This window comes from Manis pentadactyla, chromosome 4 (assembly GCF_030020395.1).
Source record: "Manis pentadactyla isolate mManPen7 chromosome 4, mManPen7.hap1, whole genome shotgun sequence".
Taxonomy (NCBI): Eukaryota; Metazoa; Chordata; class Mammalia; order Pholidota; family Manidae; genus Manis; species Manis pentadactyla.
In genome coordinates, this window is record NC_080022.1 from 158,488,029 (window position 1) to 158,509,231 (window position 21,203).

Sequence of the window (21,203 nt, forward strand, 5' to 3'; positions counted from 1 at the left end):
CCACATCAGCCACACCTTGCAGATTTCAGGAGCTGTTGTGAGGTCACCACAAGTTGCCCAGAGTAGGTAGATGAGCACAGTGTCTGCTGGTCCGTGTTCAGGATTGTATTTATGTGTTTACGGTTTTTGCAAATTTCACAGTATCCAACTGCTACTGGGTAGCTTCTACAGTTTGGAGAACTGTTTCATGACAGTGTAGAGCTTGCCTGATGAGAGTGACCCTTGGTGTTCAAAGTGTTTGGAATCCGATGGGGAGGTGTCAGAAAGCGGGGTTTTTTTTGTACTTACCTGGCAGGGGAGATACTATGATCATGAAGGTGGTTTTCCCTGAGTGGGGTTCATCCATTGCATTCAAGATGTGCTGACTCCTGCAAATTTCCCCAAAGTGGGAAGCTTGGCTGCATACTTTGTGTCAGTGGGGAACTGTGTTCCTGCTTTTCCTTATCAAACTTGCATTTTAAAAGAAAGGCGTGGGTAAACTAGCTGTTGATTTGTTGTTAGTGCAGCGGCTTCAGTTTCTGCACTTCCCTCAATGTTTAGCTGTTGTATAATATAGTGTGGGTGATCCTTCCTGCTTGCTTGCTTGGTCGGTGGAATTGGGAATCGCCTTTTTGGACCGACCGCTAGAGGGCTGGCTGCATCACCTTAAGCTCTGCATCTGTTGCTGTAGTTACCAGGATGTGTAGGGAAAAGAAGCAGCTTCTGGGGAAGACTGAGCAAAGGAATTCACGTGGGGCAGAGGGTAAAAGGTGGTGAAAACCTTAAGGGGCTGTCTTCAGTTTGTTGAGTAGCACTGTGAAACGACGGCCTACTTACCAGAAGTCTGGGAGTTTATAATGTACCACTTACACTTTCCGGAGCTGAGCGGTTCTGAGTTCAGGGGGGCTTTTCACTCCTTTTCAAGAATGTCCCCTAAGAGCTGTTGCCTTAAATTTCCTGCCAAATGAGAAACCCGGCTACAATATAATTTCTGCTGATAACAGTGTTTTGTGTTTCCTCCTAGACTTGCGTTTTGTTTTTGTTTTCCCAAAATAACTTTTCTATTGAAGTAGTAGTGTGCTCGTGATTTTAAAAACATCATATAGAAGGGCTCACCCTGAGAAACAACAGCTAACCCACCCTTTCTCATCCTGCCCCATCCACTGTCCTCAGAGCACTACTTTTAAAATTCTTTCATCTGCTTCTTCAGTTACATCAATAAATAATTTGTGTGTGTGCTGTATTTATACTAAAGGTTTAGCTGATATTTCCCATCTCAGTACTGTCCCGCCTCTGTCCTTTTATTATATTTATGGAACAGTTTCTAGTTCTTCCATCAGTTCCCTTAATAACTTTAAGTCATATCTTTTTATTATTTGTTGACTCCTCACTTTAAGAGATGAGTATATCAACAAGGCTTTGGGGTTTTAAAAGAAAATGTTATGATTTTGCCCCCTCTGTCTGCCCATAAAAAGAATTTATTAATGTTGTTGTAGACTGTATTGTTTGACACACAATATATATAATAGTGTGGGGTGATAGAAGAAAGGGCAGGGAGAAACGTTACTGGTAAGAAAACGTACAGTATTTACCACTTGTAAATAGTATTGATTTGTAAATTTCAGTTTCTTGTTTTGCTGTTTTTTGATGTATAATTAATTACAACAGTATATTGTTTCAGATGTACAACATAGGGATTTGACTTTTGTATGCATTGCAAAATGGTCACCAATAAGTCTAGTTATCATCGTCATCTTACAGAGCTAATACAATATTGCTGACTCTTACCCACGCATTACATTACATCCCCATGACCTATTTATTTTATAGGTGGAAACTGTACTTCTCACTTAATCCCCCACATCCACTCATCCCCTAACTCCTTCCCTCTGGCAACCACCAAGCTGTTCTCTGTATCTATTGACTCTGGGTGTTGTTTTGTTTTTTAGATTCCACATATAAGCCACATCATGCAGTAATTGTCTCTCTCTCACTTAAAGTTTTCATTTTGTAAGTGTTCATTGCTAGTACCTAGAAATAGAGTTGATGTTCAGGTATTAATCTTGTATCCTGTGGCTTTGCTAAATTTAGTTACGAGTTTTGTAGGATGTTTTAGGTAAATGCTTTGCCATTTTCTATGCAGTCATGTCATATGTGAATAAAGACAGTTTTACTTCCAAACTACAGCTTTTACTTATTTTCCTTGCCTTGTGCTCTAGCTAGGACTTCCAGTACAATTTTGAATAAAGATGCTTAAAGTAGTCATGTTTTTCTCTTGTTCCTAATCTGAGGGAAAAGCATTCAGTCTGCACCATGAAGTGTATTAGTGTATGCATTTTTGTAGATAACATTTGTGAAGCCATCGTACCTTGCTAAGTTTCTTCTTTTAGTCATAAATGGCTGTGGAACTTTATTAACAAGTTTTTCTGCACCTACTTCTTAATCAGTTTATATGATGAATTCTACAGACTGGTGTTCTTTTATTTTAATTTTTAAATTATCTTTTTGTTGAAGTATCATTCATGTACAATTTTATGTTTGCTTCACATGTACAACACAGTCGTTCAACAGTTACCCATACTACTAAGTCCTCACCCCCCTCTAGGGCGGTTACTAACTGTCCACATAAGAAGATGTTACAGAATCATTGACTGTGTTCTCCATGCTGTCCTACAACCCACGTGACAGATTTATATAGTGATTGCCAAGTATTGTGCTCCTTTATCCCCCTCATCATCCTTGCCAGTCTACCCCAACTCTTCCCCCTTGGTAACCACTAGTCACTTCTCAGTGTCTATGATAGTCTACTGCTGTTTTGTTCCTTCTGTTTTGCTTTGTGTTTATACTCCAAACGTAAGTGAAATCAGATGGTATTTGTGTTTCTATGCTTGGCTTATTTCACTGAGCATGATACCCATGAGATACATCTACGTCGTTGCAAATAACAGGATTTTTTTTCTTTTTATGGCTGAATACCTTTCCATTGTGTATGTGTACCACTTCTTCTTTCTCCATTCATCAATTGATGGACACTTAGGTTGCTTCCATATCTTGGCCATTGCAAATAGTGCTGTAATAAACATAGGGGTGCAAATAACTTCGAATCGGGGATTTTGTTTTCTTCAGGTAAGTTCCTTGAAGTTGAATAATTGCGTCATATGGTATTTCTATTTTCAATTATTTGAGGAACCTCCGTACTGCTTTCCACAGTGGTTGCACCAATTTGAATTCCCACCAACAGTGTAGGAGGGTTCCCATTTCTCCGCATCCTTGCCAACAGTTGTTATTTCTTGTCTTTTGGATAGGACCATTCTACCTGGTGTGAGGTGATATTTCATTGTGGCTTTAATTTGCATTTTCCTCATGATTTAGCGATGTGGCGCATCTCTTCATGTGCCTGTTGGCCATTTGTATTGCTTCTTTGGAGAAGTGTTTGTTCAGGTCCTCCTCCACCAATTATTTAATTGGGTCATTTGCTTTTTGGGTGTTGAGGCATATGAGCTGCTTATATGCTTTGGATGTTAACCTCTTGTCAGATATTCTCCCATATGTAGGATGCCCTTTTGTTCTGCTGATGGTGTCCTTTGCTGTACAGAAGCATTTTACTTTGATATAGTCCCACTTGTTCATTTTTTATTTTGTTTCCCTAGACTGAGGAGATGTGTGCAGGAAAATTTGCTCATGCTTATATTAAAGAGATTTTTGCCTACGTTCTGTTGTAAGACTTTTATGGTTTCATGACTTACATTCAGTTCATTTAGAGTTTACTTCTGTGTATGAGTCAGACAATAACCCAGTTCGTTCTCATACATGTAGCTGTCCAGTTTTGCCAACACTGTTTGTTAAGGGGCTGACTTTTCCCCGTTATAAATCCATGGCTCCTTGATCATGTATTAACTGACCAAATGTGGATGGTTTTATACCTGGCCTGTCTATTCTATTCCATTGATCTATTGGCCTGGTCTTCTGCCAGTACCAAATTGTTTTGATTACTGTGGCTTTGTAGTAAAGCTTGAAGCCAGGGAGTTTAATCCCCTCAGCTTTGTACTTCTTCTTCCTCAGGATTGGTTTGGCTATTTGGGGCCTTTTGTGTTCCATATGAATTTTAGAACTATTTGTTCTAGTTCATTGAGGAGAGCTGTTGGCATTTTGATAGGGATTGCATTGAATCTGTACATTGCTTTGGGCAGGGTGGCCATTTTGACAATATTAATTCTTCTTTTCCATGAGCATGGGATAGATTTTCATTTATTGGAGTCTCCTTTAATTTCTCTCATGAGTGTCTTTTAGTTTTCAGAATATAGGTCTTTCACCTCCTTGGGTAGGTTTATTCCTAGGTATTTTATTCTTTTTGATGTAATTATAAATGGAGTTGTTTTCCTAATTTTCTTTCTGTTTGTTTGTTGTTAGTATGTAGGAATGCAACAGATTTCTGTGTATTGATTTTGTATACTGCAACTTTGCTGAATTCAGTTATTAGTTCTAGTAGTTCTTTTGTGGATTCCTTATGGTTTCTAGTGTTAAACAACTTTGCATTCCTCGGATAAACCCCAGTTGATCGTGGTGTATTACTCTTTTTCGTATATACCTGAATTTGGTTTTCAGCTTTAAAGAAATAAAGGAGTTTTGTGTGTGTGTGTCCATGAGGAATCATAGTCTGTAGTCTTCTTATGTGGTTTTTATCTGGTTTAGGTATCAGAGTAGTGCTGGTTCATAAAATAGATTCTTTCCCTTCGGTGTGCCACTGAAGATCCTGGTATCACCATGGGCCGGCTCCCCACCAGGTGTCACAGGTATTCTAAGAACAAGCCATACACAATGTCTCCCTTCTGCAAAGGTGTCCCTGATGCCAAGATACACAGGGTTGACCTGTATCGGAAAAATGCAAAAGTGGATGGGTTCCCACTCTGTGGCCACATGGTGGCAGACGAGTGTGAGCAGTTCTCCTCCAAGGCTCTGGAGGTTGTTTCTGTTTGTGCTGCTGAAGGCAAGTATCTCTAAGCATTTGTGCCTCTAAACAAGTATCTCTAAAGATAATTGCTCTGTTTTCTATTTGACATTTTTTTTAGCAGCGTTTATTGAGGTATAATACACACATAATGTTCACCCACTACATAGTTTCCCGATTTTTATACAATTGCCCAACCATAACCCAGTATTAAAACATTTTTATAACCCCCTCTAAAATTTCCCTGTGCCCATTGGCAGTTGCTCCTGGTTCCCATGCCCCAACATCAGCCATAGGCAACAGCTGATCTTCTTTCTGTCTCTATAGATTTGCCTTGTCTAGGAATTTCATATAACATGGAATCAAATAGTGTTTGCTGATTGCTTTCACGTGGCATGTTTTTGAGATTCATCCACCTTAATGTATTTATCACTATTTTGTTCTTTTTCATTGCTAAATATTATTCTGTTGTTCTTCACTTTTCTGTTATTCAGTATTTTTCTCAAGCATGGAAACCTGGACTGCCTAATTTATGGCAAAGGAGTGCTAACTTGATTTGCTTTTTCTCCTGATTTTCCACTGCTAAGAAAGGAGAATTAAGGTATATCTGGCTTGTTTGTTGTTCTCTGTGATAAATGTGAAATCTAGACTTTTTTTTTTCTTCGTATCATTAATCTACAATTACATAAGCAACATTATGGTTACTACACTCCCCCCATCATCAAGTCCCCACCACCTACCCCATTACAGTCACTGTCCATCAGCATAGTAAGATGCTATAGAATCACTACTTGTTTCTCTGTGTTGTACAGCCCTCCCCGTGCCCCCCACTACGTTATGTCTGCTAATTGTAATAGCCCCCTACCCCCTTGTCCCTCCCTTCCCACTCATCCTCCCCAGTCCCTTTCCCTTTGGTACCTGTTAGTCCATGCTTGGGTTCTGTGAGTCTTCTACTGTTTTATTCCTTCAGTTTTTTCTTTGTTCTTATACTCCACAGATGAGTGAAATCATTTGATACTTGTCTTTTTCAACCTGGCTTATTTCAGTGAGCATAATGCCCTCTAGCTCCATCCATGTTGTTGCAAATGGTAAAATTTGTTTTCCTCTTACGGCTGAATAATATTCCATTGTGTATATGTACACATCTTCTTTATCCATTCATCTACTGATGGACACTTCGGTTGCTTCCATTTCTTGGCTATTGTAAATAGTGCTGTGATAAACACAGGGGTATATATGTCTTATTTTTGGTATCATTAATCTACATTTACATGAAGAACATTACGTTTACTAGGCTACCCCCTTCACCAAGTCTCCCCCACAAACCCCATTGCAGACACTGTCCATCAGCATAGTAAGATGCTGTAAAATCCCTACTCGTCTTCTCTGTGTTGTACACGCCTCCCCATGCCCCCGCCCACATTACACATGCTAATCGTAATGCCCCCTTTCTTTTTCCCTGCCCTTATCCCTCCCTTCCCACCCATCCTCCCCAGTCCCTTTCCCTTTGGTAACTGTTAGTCCATTCTTGGGTTCTGTGATTGTGCTGCTGTTTTGTTCCTTCAGGTTTTCTTTGTTCTTATACTCCACAGATGAGTGAAATCATTTGGTACTTGTCTTTCTCCACCTGGCTCATTTCACTGAGCATAATACCCTCTAGCTCCATCCATGTTGTTGCAAATGGTAGGATCTGTTTTCTTCTTATGGCTGAATAATATTCCATTGTGTATATGTACCACCTCTTCTTTTTCCATTCATCTACTGGTGGACACTTAGGTTGCTTCCATTTCTTGGCTATTGTAAATAGTGCTGCGATAAACACCGGGGTATATGTATCTTTTTGTAACTGAGATTCCTGGATTCTTGGGGTAAATTCCTAGAAGTGGAATTCCTGGGTCAAATGGTTTTTCCATTTTTAGTTTTTTGAGGAACCTCCATACTGCTTTCCACAATGGTTGAACTAATTTACATTCCCACCAGCAGTGTAGGAGGGTTCCCCTTTCTCCACAACCTCGCCAACATTTGTTGTTGTTTGTCTTTTGGATGGTGGCGATCCTTACTGGTGTGAGGTGATATCTCATTTCATGGTATTCTATAATAACTCTTTGTATTTCTATGGGGTCTGTCGTGATTTTTCCTTCCTTCTGATTCTGTTTATGTGAGTAGATTCTCTTTTTTTTCTTGAGAAGTCTGGCTAGGGGTTTATCTATTGTGTTTATTTTCTTGAAGAACCAGCTCTTGCTTTCATTGATTTTTTTCTATTGTTTTATTATTCTCAATTTTATTTATTTCTGCTCTAATCTTTATTATGTCCCTCTTTCTACTGACTTTGGGCCTCATTTGTTGTTCTTTTTCTAGTTTCATTAATTGTGAGTTTAGACTGCTCATATGGGATTGATCTTCTTTCCTGAGGCAGGCCTGTATTGCAATATACTTTCCTCTTAGCACGGCCTTGGCTGCATCCCACAGGTTTTGCGGTGTTGAATTATTGTTGTCATTTGTCTCCATATATTGCTTGATCTGTGTTTTCATTTGGTCATTGATCCATTGGTTATTTAGGAGCATGTTGTGAAGCCTCCCTGTGTTTGTGGGGTTTTTCATACTCTTTGTGTAATTTATTTCTAGTTTCACACCTTTGTGGTCTGAGAAGCTGGTTGGTACAACTTCAGTCTTTTTGAAATTACTGAGGCTCTTTTTGTGGCCTAGTATATGATCTGTTCTTGAAAATGTTCCATGTGCACTTGAGAAGAATGTGTATTCTGCTGCTTTTGGATGTAGAGTTCTGTAGATGTCTGTTAGGTCCATCTGTTCTATTGTGTTGTTCAGGGCCTCTGTCTCCCTACTCATTTTCTGTCTGGTTGATCTGTCCTTCAGAATTAGTGGAGGGTTGACGTCTCCTAGAATGAATGTATTGCATTCTATTTCCCCTTTTAATTCAGTTAGTATTTGTTTCACATATGTCGGTGCTCCTGTGTTGGGAGCACAGATATTTATAATGGTTATATCTTCTTGTTGGATTGACCCTTTTATCATTATGTAATGTCCTTCTTTGTCTCTTGTGACTTTCTTTGTTTTGAAGTCTATTTTGAACTGTATACTTTAAATGAGTGAAGTTTATGCTATGTAAATTATGTCATTAAACCTGTTATAAAAAAGAACATGTGAATTTTCAAAGAACATTACAAAGAACTGTTTGGGCTAAAATAAAAATAAACAGTAAAATATCCATAATCCTGTCACCTAGAAATTCAGACCATGTTTTCTGCATTCTTCTCTAGTCTTTTTCAAACACTCAGGTTAAATCTGACATGGTTATATTATGATAGAACTGTCTTTATATTTCCAAAGGACTTTGTGTATACTTTATAACTTCCTCATTTAACAAACATTTATTGGGTACTTATATGTTCCGGGAACCGTGCCTAGTGTTGAGGACAGAAGGGTGATAAAAACCTAGTCCTGTGTCAAAGTGCTATTGATCGGGAAGCAGTGCCTTCATTTTAATAGATGAGGAAATTGAAGCTCAGAGAGGTCAAGCGAAATGTCTGAGGTGACCCAGCTGTTGACTGACAAAGCTGAGACTAAACTGAGGCCTCTGACTGCCAGGCCTCAGGTCTTTCTTAATGTAGGTCATGCTCCTGTTTTCTTCATGATTTTTATTGTAAAGCAGCACTTTTTGCCTCTTGGCTTGTAATATCTCTGCAGAATCTTGGTCATGTAAATAAGGTGGAAAGCCTCACCGCTGTTCCTGATGGATTACACCCAAGCTCCTGTAGCTCTAACTATGATGGAGCCAACGTTTAAACACAAGATTTATATGGCCGTCGCTCACTGAAGTGCAGTTTAAAAAAAATACAAAATACCTTTGTAAAAAGAAACAGCAGTACCATCTGTGTGATATAAGTGGGTGATTCTCCCTTTTTTACTTATGCTTTATTTTCTATAATTATAAAATGTGCTAGTTTGCTATATAAACACATGCATTCATGTATACACACGTGGGTGTGCATGTATTTGGTGACAGGCAGAGTTACGTTCCAGGGGTTGCCATAGGATCTTCTAAAGGCCCGTGTTCTGTCTGGCACAGCCTAGGTCATCAAGAAGAAGCTAGTGGGAACTGTGAAGTCGTTGCACAAGCACTATGTGTCCTCGGACACAATGGTGACTAGTGAAGACGGAGACGCCAATACCACGTGCAGCACCTTAGAGGCCGTATTTATCCACGGCCGGCACACCAAGCACATCCGAGCTGAGGCTGGGGGGAAGAGGGAGAAAAGCACCCCCCAGAAGCCTCTGCCTCAGCCTGTCATCTGGTCCCTCCTGAAAGCTGTCACCCACAAGTGAGGTCAGCTGGGGAGGCCTTGCTTTGGGGAGGAGTTTCAGAGTGGGACCTGGGGCTCTTCCTCTCCAGCGCTGCAGGAAAGTGGTCAGAGATGCACTGCACTCTAGAGTAGAGATGGCTTATCCATTGCACTCCGGATGTGCTGACCCCTGCGATTTCCCCAAATGTGGGAAACTTGGCTGCATAATTTGTGGTAAGTGGGGGACTGCGTTCGCGCTTTCCCCTGATTCTGTCTGTACGAAGAACAGCTCTTGTGGTTTCTGTTTGGTATTTCTGTTATGGGACTAGTGCAAGTAATAAAACGGTGTTAGACCAGGTCTCATGAGCTGCTTGGTCCTCAGGCAACAGCCTGGGCTGCTTCAAGCCCCTGGACCGGTTGCCTTTAGCAGGAGTGGCCTTTTTACCACGCTGTGGCAGAGTTAGGTATTTGCGACAGAGGTTAGGTGGCCTGCAAGGCCTAAAGTCTTCATTATCTGGCCCTTTATCAAAAAAGCGTGTTGACCCTGCCTTAGAATGTTTGAACATCTGTGCTAAGTATTATACTCAAAATTAAGAAGACTGGCATACAGGTTGAACATCTGAATATCTACCCTGGGACCCTTGTGTTTGTGGCCCTGCCTCGGTGGGCATTCTTCCTCTCCCCTTCTCCTTCTATTGCTCCTCCCTTTCCTTTCTCTCTCTCTGGAAACATTCTTTGAAGTAGAATTGCTGTGTCAGATTGTACATATTTTCATTTTGAATCATACTGCCAAATGTTTGTATCACTTAAGCTTGTACTAATAACGTATAAGGGCTTCTCTTCCCTCCTTCAACCCAGCAGTGGCCCTTAACAGTCCTTTTTTTTTTTCTTTTTTCTTGAGGTACAATTGACTTTAAATCATGATTATCTCATTACTAAGAGAAGTTAAAAATCTTTTCATATAATTTAATTGGCCAAATAAATTGTGTCATGGGAACTATGTATATCCTTTGCTAACTTGTAATTTTTAATAGTGGTAAAATGCCAGTAACAAAATTTACCATCTTAACTATTTTTAAGTATACAGTTCATTAGCATTCATTGTATTCACAGTGTTGTGCAACTGCTTTCCAGAACTTTGTCTCACAAACCTGAAACTCTACCCATTAAACAACTCCCCAGTTCCCCTTCCCCTTCCCCTAGCCAGCGGCAGCCACCACCTCCTGAAAATTCCTCCATATTGTAGCATGTGTCAGAATTTTCACTTTTGAGGCTCAGTAATATTCCATTGTATGTCTCTACCAGATTTTCTTTGCTTATCCATCTGTGGGTGGACACTTGGGTTGCTTCCACCTCTTGGCTGTTCCGAATAATGCTGCTGTGTACATGGGTGTACATCCTTTCCCGCTTTTTAACTGGGCTGTTTTTAATTTAAAATACATATTAATAGTAGGTCTACTGTTATTCTTATGAGAAACAGTAAGTAATAATTCTTGTGCTTACTGTTGGCCAGGTATTCTGCTCATCTTGGGCATTTTTAGTTATGAGCCTGGGAGGCTCTAAAGACCCGTCAAAACAAAATTTATTTTTGCTTTGGAGAGGGGACACTGATGAGGAAGGTGGTTTCCAACGGTGAGGGCCATCATCGCATCGCGGGCTGCGCGGGTCCCTGTGAATTCTCCAAACACGTGTGTAGGTGGGGGCGCTGTGGGAGCTTTTCCCTAGTTTGCTCCCATCAAAATTGGAATCAGTGTTTGTGCAAGTGATCTTTCACTTAAAGGTGATTTTTTTGCTGCAGATTTGAAAGAGAGCATATTTTGCACTTGTCCTTGAAGCTTTGAACGAACAACATATTTTTGGCAATACGTGGACTGGATTTACAGATTGTAGTTTTGCCAAATTTCACCTTTTTAGAGTTGCTCTTTCAGTGACGTGATAGCTGCTTTTGAAGTGCGCCAAACATCAGTGACGTCTCTAGCGCCGAACCCTTGAAGGAACTAAATGTTTGCCTTTAAATCCGTAGAGCGTGTTTCCAGTTTTACGGGAACACCACTTAGAGAGCAAGGGACGCGCTAAATGAGATCAGCAAAAGGGGTGTGGAACATGTAGATTGGCGCAGTGACTGCTGGTCATGCTTACACTAGGCATATATTTCCCAAGATTTTGGCAATATGCCGGTATGCAAACTAGTGCCTCCTGTTAGGAATAGTCTGGATTCTCTTCATTCCAGAAAGAGGGGGAACGGTAGGCTGCATGAGAAAAGCGCCCCTCTGTTCATAGTGATTTGAATCTGAGGGTGAGGTGCCGGGCCCGCTGAGCAACTCATACTTACCTGGCAGGGGAGATACCATGATCACGAAGGTGGTTTTCCCAGGGCGAGGCTTATCCATTGCACTCCGGATGTGCTGACCCCTGCGATTTCCCCAAATGTGGGAAACTCGACTGCATAATTTGTGGTAGTGGGGGACTGCGTTCGCGCTTTCCCCTGATTCTGTCCGTGCGAAGAAAAGGTCTTGTGGCTTGTCAAATATCTTGTGGACGTAGTGCAGGTAGTATCAAGCAGTTGGTGTTAGTGAAAACTCGAGAGTTTTTGGGCTTCCAGTAACTGCTCATATATCCCAGGAGTTATTTCGGTCTGTCTTCTTTTACTCGTTTTGAGGTCTTGTAAAGGTTTATTGCCGTAGTGTATTTGCCCTGTGTTTCCAGTAAGTTCAAAGAAAGAACGGTTTCTGGTTGTTGAGGTCAAAAGTACGTGTTGGACGCTACGTGAAGAGCTGCTTTTTTGTTTCAAGGTTTGACATGTTTATTGGTGTTCTGGTATATTTTCGTTCCGGTGTCCAGTAAATTCAGCTTCTGGCTCTAGGGGTCAAAAGTAAGTGGGGGGCTACCTTACTTTTCCCAATTTTCAAGAAGCTCTCTCTCTTACTCCCTTGTTCATAGTCCTCTCCTTCCTTCATTTAAAACCTCGTTTCTGGCATCTGTTTCTTTGGCCTTTCTGCTTCCTTCCTGAGAGTCCTGTAATTACATTAGGCCTACCTGGATAATTTGAGATACTCCCATCTAAAATCCTTGGTCACACCAGCAAAATTCTTTTTGCCCCAGAGATATGTTCACAGGCTCCAGGGATTAGGACGTGGGACGTTTTTTGGTGGGCCGTTCATTATTTAGCCCACCACATCAGCCACACCTTGCAGATTTCAGGAGCTGTTGTGAGGTCACCACAAGTTGCCCAGAGTAGGTAGATGAGCACAGTGTCTGCTGGTCCGTGTTCAGGATTGTATTTATGTGTTTACGGTTTTTGCAAATTTCACAGTATCCAACTGCTACTGGGTAGCTTCTACAGTTTGGAGAACTGTTTCATGACAGTGTAGAGCTTGCCTGATGAGAGTGACCCTTGGTGTTCAAAGTGTTTGGAATCCGATGGGGAGGTGTCAGAAAGCGGGGTTTTTTTTGTACTTACCTGGCAGGGGAGATACTATGATCATGAAGGTGGTTTTCCCTGAGTGGGGTTCATCCATTGCATTCAAGATGTGCTGACTCCTGCAAATTTCCCCAAAGTGGGAAGCTTGGCTGCATACTTTGTGTCAGTGGGGAACTGTGTTCCTGCTTTTCCTTATCAAACTTGCATTTTAAAAGAAAGGCGTGGGTAAACTAGCTGTTGATTTGTTGTTAGTGCAGCGGCTTCAGTTTCTGCACTTCCCTCAATGTTTAGCTGTTGTATAATATAGTGTGGGTGATCCTTCCTGCTTGCTTGCTTGGTCGGTGGAATTGGGAATCGCCTTTTTGGACCGACCGCTAGAGGGCTGGCTGCATCACCTTAAGCTCTGCATCTGTTGCTGTAGTTACCAGGATGTGTAGGGAAAAGAAGCAGCTTCTGGGGAAGACTGAGCAAAGGAATTCACGTGGGGCAGAGGGTAAAAGGTGGTGAAAACCTTAAGGGGCTGTCTTCAGTTTGTTGAGTAGCACTGTGAAACGACGGCCTACTTACCAGAAGTCTGGGAGTTTATAATGTACCACTTACACTTTCCGGAGCTGAGCGGTTCTGAGTTCAGGGGGGCTTTTCACTCCTTTTCAAGAATGTCCCCTAAGAGCTGTTGCCTTAAATTTCCTGCCAAATGAGAAACCCGGCTACAATATAATTTCTGCTGATAACAGTGTTTTGTGTTTCCTCCTAGACTTGCGTTTTGTTTTTGTTTTCCCAAAATAACTTTTCTATTGAAGTAGTAGTGTGCTCGTGATTTTAAAAACATCATATAGAAGGGCTCACCCTGAGAAACAACAGCTAACCCACCCTTTCTCATCCTGCCCCATCCACTGTCCTCAGAGCACTACTTTTAAAATTCTTTCATCTGCTTCTTCAGTTACATCAATAAATAATTTGTGTGTGTGCTGTATTTATACTAAAGGTTTAGCTGATATTTCCCATCTCAGTACTGTCCCGCCTCTGTCCTTTTATTATATTTATGGAACAGTTTCTAGTTCTTCCATCAGTTCCCTTAATAACTTTAAGTCATATCTTTTTATTATTTGTTGACTCCTCACTTTAAGAGATGAGTATATCAACAAGGCTTTGGGGTTTTAAAAGAAAATGTTATGATTTTGCCCCCTCTGTCTGCCCATAAAAAGAATTTATTAATGTTGTTGTAGACTGTATTGTTTGACACACAATATATATAATAGTGTGGGGTGATAGAAGAAAGGGCAGGGAGAAACGTTACTGGTAAGAAAACGTACAGTATTTACCACTTGTAAATAGTATTGATTTGTAAATTTCAGTTTCTTGTTTTGCTGTTTTTTGATGTATAATTAATTACAACAGTATATTGTTTCAGATGTACAACATAGGGATTTGACTTTTGTATGCATTGCAAAATGGTCACCAATAAGTCTAGTTATCATCGTCATCTTACAGAGCTAATACAATATTGCTGACTCTTACCCACGCATTACATTACATCCCCATGACCTATTTATTTTATAGGTGGAAACTGTACTTCTCACTTAATCCCCCACATCCACTCATCCCCTAACTCCTTCCCTCTGGCAACCACCAAGCTGTTCTCTGTATCTATTGACTCTGGGTGTTGTTTTGTTTTTTAGATTCCACATATAAGCCACATCATGCAGTAATTGTCTCTCTCTCACTTAAAGTTTTCATTTTGTAAGTGTTCATTGCTAGTACCTAGAAATAGAGTTGATGTTCAGGTATTAATCTTGTATCCTGTGGCTTTGCTAAATTTAGTTACGAGTTTTGTAGGATGTTTTAGGTAAATGCTTTGCCATTTTCTATGCAGTCATGTCATATGTGAATAAAGACAGTTTTACTTCCCATCTACGGCTTTTACTTATTTTCCTTGCGTTTTGCTGTAGTCAGAACCTTCAGTAGAATTTTGAATAAAAATGGTTAAAGTAGTCATGTTTTTCTTGTTCCTAATCTGAGGGAAAAACATTCAGTCTGTACCATGAAGTATATTAGTTATTTTTTTTTTTAGGTACCAATTATCTAGCCATCATGCCTTTCTAATGTTTTTCTTTTAATCATAAATGTGTGTTGAATTTTGTTAACTAATTTTTGTGCATCTACTTCTTTTTTAAAATTAATTTATCATTGCTATATAATCTTATGAAGGTTTCACTTGAGCAACATTGTGGTTTCAACATTCACCCATATTATCAAGTTCCCACCACCCCATTGCAGTCACCATTCATCAGAGTAGTAACATGCTATAGATTCATTACTTGTCTTCTCCGTGCTATACTGCCTTTCCTATGATCTACCTATAGTGTGAGTGCTAATTATATGCATCTATTTCTTAATCCGTTTATATGAATTACGCAGACTGATTTTCTTTTTTAAATTTATTTTTTTTTGAAGTATCATGGATATACAATCTCATGTTGGTTTCAAATGTACAAAACAGTGATTCAACAGTAACCCATAATATTGAATCCTTACCCCTTCTAGTGCAGGTACTATCTATCAGTGTAGAAAGATACAGAATCGTCAACTACATGCTCCATGTTGTACTACCGTGCTAGTGACCAACACATATTGTGATCCTTCTGTGAATTACCATGCCCCTTTATTCCCTTCCCTCTTTCTCACACCTGCCCCAACCCCTCTCCAACCACTAGTCACTTCTCAGTGTCTCCATCTACTGCTGCTTTGTTCCTTCTTTTTTGCTTTGTTTTTATCTTTTAATACTCTACAAGTAAGTGAAATCTTTCTCCACCTGTTTTACTGCACTGAGCATAATACCATCAAGATCCATCCATGCTGGTGAAAATGTTAGGATTTCTTTTCTTTTTATGACTGAATAATATTCCATTGTGTATAGGTACCACCTCTGCTTTATTCATCCATCTATTGATGGACACTTAGGTTGCTTCCATATATTGGCTATTGCAAGTAGTGCTGTGATAAACATAGGGGTGCATATATCTTTTTGAACCTAGGATTGTCTTTTCTTCAGGTAAATTTCTAGAAGTGGAATCACTGGGTCATATAGTCTTTCTAATTGTAGTTCTCTGAGGACCCTCCATACTGCTTTCCACAATGGTTGTACCAATTTACATTCCCACCGATATTGTAGGAGGGTTCCCATTTCTCCACATCCTCACCAACACTTGCTATTTCTTGTCTTCTGGATAGTGGCCATTCTAACTGGTGTGAGATGATATCTCATTGTGGCTTCCTTTGCATTTCCCCGATGATTAGCAATGGAGCATCTTTTCATGTGCCTGTTGGCCATTTGTATTTCTTCTTTGGAGAAGTGCCTCTGCAGGTCCTCCACCCATTTTTTAATCGGGTTATTTGTTTTTTGGGTGCTGAGGTATAGGAGTTCTTTATTTATTTTGGATGTTAACCCCTTATCAGATTACAGACTGGTTTTCTAATGTTAAACAACTTTGCATTCCTGGGAGAAACCCCACTTGATCATGATGTATTGCTCTTTTTGTATATTGCTGAATTTGGTTTCCAACTTTAAATGAATTAAAAGAATTCGTGTCTGTGTCCATGAGGAATAATAGTCTGTAGTCTTCTTATATGGTTTTTATCTGGCTTAGATATCAGATTAATGCTGGCTTCATAACATGAATTGGTTCTTTCCTTTCAGTGTGCCACTGAAGATCCTGGTATCACCATGGGCCACCTCCCCACCAAGTGTCACAGGTATTATAAGAACAAGCCATACCCAAAGTCTCCCCTCTGCCGAGGTGTCCTTGCTGCCAAGATATGCATCTTTGACCTGCATCAGAAAAACGGAAAAGTGGATGAGTTCCCACTCTGTGGCCACATGGCAGCAGATGAGTGGAAGCAGCTCTCCTCCAGGCCCCTAGAGGCTGTTTGCATTTGTGCCTCTAAACAAGTATCTCTAAAGATAATGGCTCTGTTTTTTCTTGACTTTTTTTAGTAGTGTTTATTGAGGTATAATATACACATAACATTCACCAATTACATAGTTTAATGATTTTTATACAATTTCCCAGCCATTACCACAACCCCATTTTGGACCATTTTTATGATTCCCTAAAATTTCCCTGTGCCCACTGGCAGTTGCTCCCGGTTCCCATGCCCCCACCCTAGCCATAGGCAACAGCTGAGCTACTGTCTCTACAGATTTGACTTGTCTAGAGATTTCATATAAAATGGAACTATACAGTATATAGAGTTTGTGACTCTCTTCTTTCAGGTAGCATGGTTTTGAGATTCATCCACCTTGCTACATTTATCACTATTTTGTTCCTTAGTATTGCTAAATATTATTCTGTTGTTCTTCATTTGTCTGTTCTATGTTTTTCTCACACAAGGAAACCTGGACTGCCTAATTTGTGGCACTGGAGTGCTAACTTTATTCGCTGTTTCTCCTGACTATCACTGTTAAGAAAGGAGGACGAAGGTATATCTGGCTGGCTTGTTGTTCTCTAGGTTAGTGTGAAATCTGGACTTTTCAGGGTTTTGAAATAACTATGGTATATTATCCTCTTCAACAGCTGTTTTACTCTGCAGTGCAGCCATTTGTTTTAGGAGACCACCATCTTCTTTTAAGCCTTTCTACAGACAGTTAACAGTTAAGTTAAACACATTCAACTCTCCTTATTATAGGACTATCCTTTATTGTAGAATGCTACACTGGGATTGGACCTGGGTGTCCCTGAAGTCTCCCAGCAGTGTGTCTGAGAACCTTTTGCTGACAACTGGAGTATGTGTTCAGGCGGCTTATTGGAGTGCTAACTGTGTTTCAGTTTCAGGGTATGGTATGCTCTGGTCCTTCCTAGCTCCCATATGTAGCTACTCTGAGGATTTTCAGTGACCTCCACACTCATGCTCACCTGTTTTATAGAAGCAGTTCCTGTTGCTTCTTCCTAGAACAAATCTTTGTCCATCTATACTTCCATACGCTTTCTGACCCTCAGCAACCTGGCCAGGTTTACAATGTCTCCAGGGGCCTGGTAGATAAAAATATCTTTCTGTTGGCTTTTATGTTTAGATACTCATCTGATAATTAAAAATACTCACCTAAGTACTATTTCTGGGGCTTGAAGACTAAATGATAAGAGACACAAAGTACATATATTTTGCAGCACACTTTTAAAATTTCAGTCAAAGAACACATATACTTCAGTTAAAAGTTCAAATGGAAGCTTATAAACTAAGTTGTTTGCCCTCCTCTTCCCATTCACCTGGTCCCCCTCAATGGGAGACACTTTTCACTTTAAAACAGTTAAAATTTGATTCTCCTGACATTTATAAACCCTGTTTTTAAACAAATGTGTATAATATTATCTTTTGATGCACTCATTTTCACATTGTCTGTTTAGCTCTCTTGACCATCTCTCTTTTTCTTAATATAGTTTTAAAAAACATTTGGTTAAATCAATTTTTCTCCATATATAGTTAAAGCAGTTTAAATCAATAATTTCTGGTTAAATCAATAGAAACAAGTCAGTGTTACTATGTGGCCATTATTCATAGCAGAACATTGTCATTGAATATCATTAAGTTTATTTAATTTTGTTTATCCTGTGGTAGGTTTTTCCCCTGTGATTAATTTTACCTTTTTTCACTTAGTCAATTTATTTTTTAGCTATTCTTAATTCTTTTAACACCTTCCAATAGCCTATTTTCCATAAGATCATCCTATCAGATAATCTTATTAATCTATATGTTTTTTCCCTGGAAATATTCTTTCTGGAGATCTATTTACTTCCATTTTTCTTCTATCTAAATGCATTGCTCTTACAGTCCACTGCATAGGTTTAAACAGTTTATAAATCAGTATCAAAGCCTACGTTGGAATTAAATTTTCCTTCATGATGTTGAAAGCATTGCTTTATTGACTTCTATCCTCCAGAAGCTATTGAGCAGTCTTCCTGATAAGTTTTATGTGACATATGTGATTAATCTTTTCTTGTTTTTTTTCCTTTGGGATCATTAATGCACAATTACATGAGCAACATTGTGGTTACTAGATTCCCCCCATTATCAAGTCCCCCCACATGCCCATTACAGTCACTGTCCATCAGCATAGTAAGATGCTATAAAATCACTACTTGTCTTCTCTGTGCTATACTGCCTTTCCAGTGCACCTCACCCCCACTACATTATGTGTGCTAATCGTAATGCCCCCTTTTCCCCCTTATCCCTCCCTTCCCACCCATCCTCCCCAGTCCCTTTCCCTTTGGTAACTGTTAGTCCATGCTTGGGTTTTGTGAGTCTTCTGCTGTTTTGTTCCTTCAGTTTTTTCTTTGTTCTTATACTCCACAGATGAGTGAAATCATTTGATACTTGTCTTTATCCACCTGGCTTATTTCACTGAGCATAATACCCTCTAGCTCCATCCATGTTGTTGCGAATGGTAGGATTTGTTTTCTTCTTATGGCTGAATAATATTCCATTGTGTATATGTACCACATCTTCTTTATCCATTCGTCTAGTGATGGACACTTAGGTTGCTTCCATTTCATGGCTATTTTGAATAGTGCTGCGATAAACTTAGGGGTGCATATGTCTTTTTCAAACTGGGCTACTGCATTCTTAGGGTAAATTCCTAGGAGTGGAAATATGGGTCAAATGGTATTTCTATTTTGAGTTTTTTGAGGAACCTCCATACTGCTTTCCACAATGGTTGAACTAGTTTACATTCCTACCAGCAGTGTAGGAGGGTTCCCCTTTCTCCACATCCTTGCCAACATTTGTTGTTGTTTGTCTTTTGGATGTTGGCCATCCTAACTGGTGTAAGGTGATATCTCATTGTGGTTTTAATTTGCATTTCTCTGATGATTAGCGATGTGGAGCATCCCTTCATGTGCCTGTTGGCCATCTGAATTTCTTCTTTGGAGAACTGTCTGTTCAGATCCTCTGCCCATTTTTTAATTGGATTATTTGCTTTTTGTTTGTTGAGGTGTGTGAGCTCTTTGTATATTTTGGATGTCAACCCCTTATCAGATATGTCATTTATGAATATATTCTCCCATACTGTAGGATGTCTTTTTGTCTACTGATGGTGTCCTTTGCTGTACAGAAGCTTTTTAGCTTGATATAGTCCCACTTGTTCATTTTTCCCTTTGTTTCCCTTTCCCGTGAAGATATGCTCATGAAGGAGTTGCTCATGTTTATATTCAAGAGAGTTTTGCCTATATTTTCTTCTAAGAGTTTATGGTTTCATGACTTACATTCAGGTCTTTGATCCATTTTGAGTTTACTTTTGTGTATGGAGTTAGACAGTAATCCAGTTTCATTCTCTTACATGTAGCTGTCCAGTTTTGCCAACACCAGCTGTTGAAGAGGCTATCGTTTCCCCATTGTATGTCCATGGCTCCTTTATTATATATTAATTGACCTTATTGTATATTAAATGCTTGGGTTTATATCTGGACTCTCTATTCTATTCCACTGGTCTATGGGTTTGTTCTTCTGCCAGTACCAAATTGTCTTGATTACTGTGGCTTTGTAGTAGAGCTTGAAGTTGGGAAGTGAGATCCCCCCTGCTTTATTCTTCCTTCTCAGGATTGCTTTGACTATTCGGGCACTTTTGTGGTTCCATGTGAATCTTTTTTTTCTTTTTATTGGCAAATAAAATATACATATTTAATGTGTATAACTTATGTAGAGATATACATATGAATTATATATATACTTACACAAAGATTGTGAAATAATGACCACAGATAAGATAATTAATACATCCTTTAGCACAGCTGGTACTATTTTTCTTTATCCCTATGATTTTTTTTTCCCTTTCTTTTTCCCCGTCCTTGTCCCACCCTTCCCACCCATCCTCCCCAGTCCTTTTCCCTTTGGTAACTATTAGTCCATTCTTGGGTTCTGTGATTCTGCTGCTGTTTTGTTCCTTCAGTTTTCCTTTGTTCTTATTCTCCACATATGAGTGAGATCATTTGGTACTTGTCTTTCTATGCCTGGCTTATTTCACTGAGCATAATACCCTCTAGGTCCATCCATGTTGTTGCAAATGGTAGGATCTGTTTTTTTTCTTATAGCTGAGTAATATTCCATTGTGTATATGTACCACATCTTCTTTATCCATTCATCTACTGATGGACACTTAGGTTGCTTCCATATCTTGGCTATTATAAATAGTGCAGCAATAAACATAGGGTTGCATCTGTCTTTTTCAAACTGGAGTGCTTGCTGCATTCTTGGGGTAAATTCCTAGAAGTGGAATTCCTGGGTCAAATGGTATTTCTATTTTGAACATTTTGAGGAACCTCCATACTGCTTTCCACAATGGTTGAACTAATTTACATTCCCACCAGCAGTGTAGGAGGGTTCCCCTTTCTCCACAACCTCGCCAACATTTGTTGTTGTCTGTCTTTTGGATGGTAGCCATCCTTACTGGTGTGAGATGATATCTCATTGTGGTTTTAATTTGCATTTCTCTGATGACAAATGATGTGGAGCATCTTTTCATGTGTCTGTTGGCCATCTGAATTTCTTCTTTAGAGAACTGTCT

The 21,203-nt window shown here is 39.7% G+C and overlaps 3 non-coding genes and 1 pseudogene across 3 annotated transcripts; all 4 read left to right on the forward strand.

The window, feature by feature from the left end:
• Positions 1–280: 280 nt before the first annotated feature.
• On the forward strand, positions 281–444 carry LOC130683732 (U1 spliceosomal RNA). Its single transcript, XR_008997608.1, has one exon. It is a non-coding gene; the product is annotated as a U1 spliceosomal RNA (small nuclear RNA).
• Positions 445–9,342: 8,898 nt separating this feature from the next.
• LOC130683743 (U1 spliceosomal RNA) lies at positions 9,343–9,494 on the forward strand (annotated as a pseudogene).
• Positions 9,495–11,552: 2,058 nt separating this feature from the next.
• Positions 11,553–11,716, forward strand: LOC118909447 (U1 spliceosomal RNA). Its single transcript, XR_005023652.1, has one exon. It is a non-coding gene; the product is annotated as a U1 spliceosomal RNA (small nuclear RNA).
• Positions 11,717–12,680: 964 nt separating this feature from the next.
• LOC118909463 (U1 spliceosomal RNA) lies at positions 12,681–12,844 on the forward strand. Its single transcript, XR_005023664.2, has one exon. It is a non-coding gene; the product is annotated as a U1 spliceosomal RNA (small nuclear RNA).
• The last annotated feature ends 8,359 nt before the right edge of the window (positions 12,845–21,203 follow it).